Here is a 6,000-nt window from a genome sequence, read left to right on the forward strand (position 1 = left end):
AGATGAAAAGACACGCAGACAAGAGACGTCAGGATCTGCCTCTGTTTTGTCCTGGGGATAAGGTCTGGCTGTCATCCAAGTATGTCCGTCTCAAGATACCCTCGTATAAACTGGGCCCTCGTTTCATCAGTCCTTTTGAGGTTTTAAAGCAGATTAATCCAGTAGCCTACAAGCTCAAACTGCTGTCCTCCTTATGAATCCCAAATTCTTTTCATGTGTCTCTCCTCAATCCTGCTGTCCTCAGTCCTTTTTTCGAAGATCCTGGTACCACTCCCGCTCCAGTCAGCACTGAAGATGTTTTTGAGGTAGAGGACATTCTGGCCATCAAGAGAGTAAGGAAAAACCTTTTTTCTTGTGGATTAGAAGGGGTTTGGTCCTGAGGAGAGGTCCTGGGAGCCCATAGAGAATATCCATACCCCTCTCCTCCTGGGGAAATTTCATGTGTGCTTGAAAAAAAGGGGCGTAAAGGGGGGCACTGTAACCCAGCAGGGATGCCAGCTCATTCACCGCCACGGCCCCCGTCCCGCACTTCCTCCTCCTTCCTTGTCGGCAGCTACCTGGGATACAGGCACTGCACTCAGATCCCCAGGCACTGTACTTAGGGTGCATGCTCCCTCCCTCTTAAAGGAGCCAATGGCTGGGAGACACTTACTATTTAAGGAACCTCTTCTTGCATGGAGGTGCCTGTTAAATAGCCCCTACATAGAAAAGATTTGCACAACCAGGATCAAATAAAAAAATAATGTCTTTTATTAGGCATAATCACAGAAAAAATAATATATATACCATAACACCACTATGGGATTCAATGATGGGTACAACTACAAAGGAGCCACAAGTCAAAGGCAAATGCTATGTAATCTAATCATACTTGCACCCTATATTAACCTTAGAACATACACACAGAAGGTCCATTGTATAATAGGACACAATATCACAGTGCTAGTAAATAGCATCCAGTAAAAAAAACATCATAAAGATTAAAGGGGAAACACCAAGGATATTTGCAGCATATTTACCTCGGACCAGCGGCGCCACCACCCCATTGATAGTCTGTTACCAAACATGTTTGCTAGTTCTCAGATCCCAGTTCGCTGTCTCCCGCTAGTGTGTGTCTTTCCCTAATCTTCTTGCCAGTACTTGCCTTGCCAGTCTCTGTTACAGCCAGACCCACCAGCACCTGCCGTGCCAGTCTGTATATCAGCCGCACCCGCCTGCACCAGCCGTGCCAGTGTGTATTTTAGCCAGACCAGCCTGCACCTGCCATGCCAGTCTGTATATCACCCAGACTCGCTTGTACCACCCGTGCCAGTTTATCAGCCAGACTCACCTGCACCTGTCTTGCCAGTCTGTACATCAGCCAGATCCACCAGTACTTGCCATGTCAGCTTGTGTATCAGCGGTACTAGTCCGCTTCTGCCAGTGCCTGCCTGCATCAGCTCTCCTCTCCTGGGCTGTTGCAGCTACCTGTTATGGACCTGGTGGTTAGGAGCACCCGGAATGACCTGATGAGTAAACTAGTAATTGGAACAAGCTCTGGGAAAGTGGGAACTCTGCTGACCGCAAACCCTACTCCTATCACACACACTAGAAATAGCCGTGGAGCGTACCTAACTCTCCCTAGACGCCTCTTCACAGCCTAAGAGCTAACTACCCCTAAAGATAGAAATAGAAGCCTAACCTTGCCTCAGAGAAATTCCCCAAAGGTAAAGGCAGCCCCCCACATATATTGACTGTGAGTTAAGAGGAAAGTCACAAACACAGGAATAAAACAGGTTTTAGCAAAGGAGGCCAGACTTCACTAAATAGTCAGAGGAAAGAAAAGGAAACTATGCGGTCAGCACAAAAAACTACAAAAACCACGCAGAGTATGCAAAAAGACCCCCACACCGACTCACGGTGTGGAGGTGCAACACTGCACCCCCAGAGCTTCCAGCTAGCAAGGAAATATCATGATAGCAAGCTGGACTAGAATTTAGCAGTACTAAGAAATATATTCAGGCAGCAGTAACAACAAATGAACTAGCAGGGACTTAGCTTCTGCTGGAGTAGACAGGTCCTCAGAGAAGTCCAAGAGAGATCTGAACCAATACTGAAACATTGACAGCCGGCATGAAGTAACGATCTGAGTAGAGTTAAATAGGGAAGCCAGCATAACAATAAACGAGGGCAGCTGAGAAAGCAAACTTCAGAGACCAGCAGTTCCGCTCAAAGCCACCAGAGGGAGTCCAAGAGCAGAACTAACCAAAGTACCATTCATGACCACAGGAGGGAGTCCGAGAAATGGAATTCACAACAGTACCCCCCCCTTGAGGAGGGGTCACCGAACCCTCACCAGGGCCCCCAGGCCGATCAGGACGAGCCAAATGAAAGGCATGAACTAAATCGGCAGCATGGACATCGGAGGCAACAACCCAGGAATTATCCTCCTGACCATAGCCCTTCCACTTAACCAGGTACTGGAGCTTCCGTCTCGAAATACGAGAATCCAAAATTTTTTCCACCACATACTCCAACTCCCCCTCAACCAACACCGGAGCAGGAGGATCAACGGAGGGAACCATCGGCGCCACATACCTCCGCAACAACGACCTATGGAACACATTATGGATGGCAAAGGAAGCTGGAAGGACCAAACGAAATGACACAGGGTTGAGAATTTCAGAAATCTTATAAGGACCAATAAAACGAGGCTTAAACTTAGGAGAAGAAACCTTCATAGGAACATAACGAGTAGTGTTGAGCGATACCGTCCGATACTTGAAAGTATCGGTATCGGAAAGTATCGGCCGATACCGGCAAAGTATCGGATCCAATCCGATACCGATACCCGATACCAATACAAGTCAATGGGACTCAAGTATCGGACGGTATTCCTGATGGTTCCCAGGGTCTGAAGGAGAGGAAACTCTCCTTCAGGCCCTGGGAACCATATAAATGTGTAAAAGAAAGAATTAAAATAAAAAATATCGCTATACTCACCTGTCCGACGCAGCCGGGACTTCAGCGAGGGAACCGGCAGCGTTGTTTGTTTAAAATTCGCGCTATTACTTGGTTACGTGAATTCCCGGCTTGTGATTGGTCAGGTCGGCCATGTTGCCGGGACGCGGACCAATCACAGCAAGCCGTGACGAAATTACGTCACGGCTTGCTGTGATTGGTCCGCGTCCCGGCAATATGGCCGCCCTGACCAATCACAAGCCGTGACGTCACGGGAGGCTGGACACGCGCTCATTTTAAATCAGGCGCGTGTCCAGCCTCCCGTGACGTCACGGCTTGTGATTGGTTGCGCCGCGGTCAACCAATCACAAGCAGGGAGGCTGGACGCGCTCATTTTAAAATGGGCGCGTGTCCAGCCTCCCGTGACGTCACGGCTTGTGATTGGTCAGGGCGGCCATATTGCCGGGACGCGGACCAATCACAGCAAGCCGTGACGTAATTTCGTCACGGCTTGCTGTGATTGGTCCGCGTCCCGGCAACATGGCCGACCTGACCAATCACAAGCCGGGAATTCACGTAACCAAGTAATAGCGCGAATTTTAAACAAACAACGCTGCCGGTTCCCTCGCTGAAGTCCCGGCTGCGTCGGACAGGTGAGTATAGCGATATTTTTTATTTTAATTCTCTCTTTTACACATTTTAACATTAATGTTGTTGCGATACCCGATATCCGATACCACAAGAGTATCGGAATCCCGGTATCGGAATTCCGATACAGCAAGTATCGGCCGATACCCGATACTTGCAGCATCGGAATGCTCAACACTAATAACGAGCAGATAACCAAACCAAATCCCCAACACGAAGTCGAGGACCAACACAACGATGGCGGTTAGTGAAACGTTGAGCCTTCTCCTGGGACAACGTCAGATTGTCCACTACGTGAGTCCAAATTTGCTGCAATCTGTCCACCACAGAATCCACACCAGGACAGTCAGAAGGCTCAACCTGCCTTGAAGAAAAACGAGGATGAAAACCAGAATTGCAAAAAAAAGGCGAAACGAAAGTAGCCGAACTAGCCCGATTATTAAGGGCGAACTCAGCCAATGGCAAAAAGGTCACCCAATCATCCTGATCAGCAGAAACAAAGCATCTCAGATAGGCCTCCAAAGTCTGGTTGGTTCGTTCGGTTTGGCCATTTGTCTGAGGATGGAAAGCCGAAGAAAAAGACAAATCAATGCCCATCTTAGCACAAAAAGACCGCCAAAACCTAGAGACAAACTAGGATCCTCTGTCCGACACAATGTTCTCTGGAATGCCATGCAAATGAACCACATGCTGAAAGAATAATGGCACCAAATCAGAGGAGGAAGGTAATTTAGGCAAGGGTACCAAATGGACCATCTTAGAAAAGTGATCACAAACCACCCAGATGACAGACATCCTTTGAGAGACAGGAAGATCTGAAATAAAATCCATGGAAACATGCGTCCAAGGCCTTTTTGGGACCGGCAAGGGCAAAAGCAACCCACTGGCACGAGAACAGCAGGGCTTGGCCCGAGCACAAGTCCCACAAGACTGCACAAAAGAACGCACATCCCGTGACAAGGAAGGCCACCAAAAGGACCTAGCCACCAAATCCCTGGTACCAAAAATCCCAGGATGACCAGCCAACACCGAGCAATGAACCTCAGAAATAACTCTGCTAGTCCATCTATCAGGGACAAACAGTTTCTCCGCTGGACAACGGTCAGGTCTATCAGCCTGAAACTCCTGCAGCACCCGCCGCAAATCAGGGGAGATGGCAGACAGAATTACCCCCTCTTTGAGAATACCAGCCGGCTCAGGGACTCCCGGAGAATCAGGCACAAAACTCCTAGAAAGGGCATCAGCCTTCACATTCTTAGAACCCGGAAGGTATGAAACCACAAAATCGAAACGGGAGAAAAACAGTGACCATCGAGCCTGTCTAGGATTCAACCGCTTGGCAGACTCGAGATAAGTCAAATTCTTGTGATCCGTCAAGACCACCACGCGGTGCTTGGCTCCCTCAAGCCAATGTCGCCACTCCTCGAATGCCCACTTCATAGCCAGCAGCTCCCGATTGCCAACATCATAATTACGCTCAGCAGGCGAAAATTTTCTAGAAAAGAAGGCACATGGCTTCATCACAGAGCCATCAGAACTTCTTTGAGACAAAACAGCCCCTGCTCCAATCTCAGAAGCATCAACCTCAACCTGAAAAGGGAGCGAAACATCTGGCAGACGCAACACAGGGGCCGAAGAAAAACGACGTTTCAGCTCCTGAAAAGCCTCCACGGCCACAGAGGACCAATTAACCACATCAGCACCTTTCTTTGTCAAATCAGTCAAAGGTTTAACCACACTAGAAAAATTAGCGATGAAGCGACGGTAAAAATTAGCAAAGCCCAGGAATTTCTGAAGACTCTTCACAGATGTAGGTTGAGTCCAATCATAAATGGCCTGAACTTTAACAGGATCCATCTCGATAGTAGAAGGGGAAAAAATGAAGCCCAAAAAGGAAACCTTCTGAACTCCGAAGAGAAATTTAGACCCCTTCACAAACAAGGAATTAGCACGAAGGACCTGGAATACCATTCTGACCTGCTTCACATGAGACTCCCAATCATCTGAAAAGACCAAAATATCATCCAAATATACAATCATGAATCTATCCAGATACTTTCGGAAGATGTCATGCATAAAGGACTGAAACACAGATGGAGCGTCAGAAAGCCCGAATGGCATCACCAGGTACTCAAAATGGCCCTCGGGCGTATTAAATGCTGTTTTCCATTCATCGCCCTGTTTAATACGCACAAGGTTATATGCCCCTCGAAGATCTATCTTGGTGAACCAACTAGCCCCCTTAATCCGAGCAAACAAATCAGACAGCAGAGGCAAAGGGTACTGAAATTTGACCGTGATTTTATTGAGAAGGCGGTAGTCTATACAGGGTCTCAGAGAACCATCCTTCTTGGCCACAAAAAAGAACCCTGCTCCCAACAGTGATGAAGATGGGTGAATATGCCCTTTCTC

The sequence above is a fragment of the Ranitomeya variabilis genome, chromosome 1 (assembly GCF_051348905.1).
Source record: "Ranitomeya variabilis isolate aRanVar5 chromosome 1, aRanVar5.hap1, whole genome shotgun sequence".
Lineage (NCBI taxonomy): Eukaryota > Metazoa > Chordata > Amphibia > Anura > Dendrobatidae > Ranitomeya > Ranitomeya variabilis.